Source organism: Rhincodon typus, chromosome 1 (genome assembly GCF_021869965.1).
Source record: "Rhincodon typus isolate 14 chromosome 1, sRhiTyp1.1, whole genome shotgun sequence".
In the NCBI taxonomy this organism is placed as follows: Eukaryota; Metazoa; Chordata; class Chondrichthyes; order Orectolobiformes; family Rhincodontidae; genus Rhincodon; species Rhincodon typus.
This window is the reverse complement of record NC_063332.1, coordinates 11,243,295-11,244,573: the sequence shown is the minus strand read 5'-3', so window position 1 is coordinate 11,244,573 and position 1,279 is coordinate 11,243,295.

Here is a 1,279-nt window from a genome sequence, read left to right as displayed (position 1 = left end):
ACACCTTGTTATCTCAGATTCTCCAGCATCTGCAGTTCCTACTATCTTTTTTGAAATTCTTAATTGACTTATGAGCTAGGTTTCTCCAAAAGTAATGAATTAACATTAATTTGAAGATATTTATTTTGATTCTGTTGAACAGCAGAGCAGACTTGAAGGGCCAAATGGCCTCTTCCTGTTCTTATTTCTTGTATAATCAAACTGGCTTAAAGCTATTTTATCAATATTTAAATATTATTTATGAAGCACTATAGTGATATTAATATTAATTTATTAAGGAAGGTAGAGGTACTTAATTATTCATTTATTATAGTAATTAATTAATAAACTGTCAATTATTACACTGCCAGTAATAGGCCCAATCTGGAATTATAATAAGCTTTTTTTTACATAGTAAATTATCTTTTTAATCACTATTTATGTATTTTACACTATGTATTTATTGTGTTAATTATTGTATTTAATGTTTATCAGGTTATACATCCTATTATTTAATTTATAGTGGAGATCATTGATTAGAATATAAATGACAAAATGACAGAAATTTAATATTGGAAGAGTACATTTAATATCCATCATATCAATATTGTCTTTGACTCCCTATTAGAATATCTTGCTTTCCCTGCTCATTCCCTATGCAGTTATACAGTGCGTAATCCATTCCTTCCTGAAAATATTGGAGTTTTTTTCTTGGTCATAAGATTTTAGTACTCATCCAGGAAGATTCCTCTGCTCTTGTCAGCAATATATCATGGCTGCATGCTCAAAATTACAACCAGAACTGCTCCAGTGACCTTTATTTCAATTCTCACATCAGCCATCCTGTGGCTTTCTCTGTGACAGAATCCCAGCTAGTGCCAAGTTGGGGTAGATTTTCTCTATTAAATCAATGCCTGCCAAGAGTTTGAATTGTTGCATGTGGGGACCGTAGATACCAGCAGGTTGTGAAAAACCACGTTAGATTCCAGGCGACAGAAGTGAAACGTTGTGCTTGAGCCTCCCTGTTGAGCGACCATCATTAATGTGCAAAAGTCCATTCTCAGTGGTCACATAGCAACCCTGACAAATTTAACCCTTACACGACATCATGAGAAATTTTAATAGAATAGATGGGGTGAAACCAAAGGGCACAAGCTTGAAATGGTGACAGCAGAACCAAAGATGACAGAAGTTATTTTTTTTAAACGCACCGAGTTCTTGTGATTTGAGTTGTGCTGGCTGAAAGGAAGGCGAAATTACATTCAATAAGAACATTCAAAAAGAATTTGGATAAATAAGG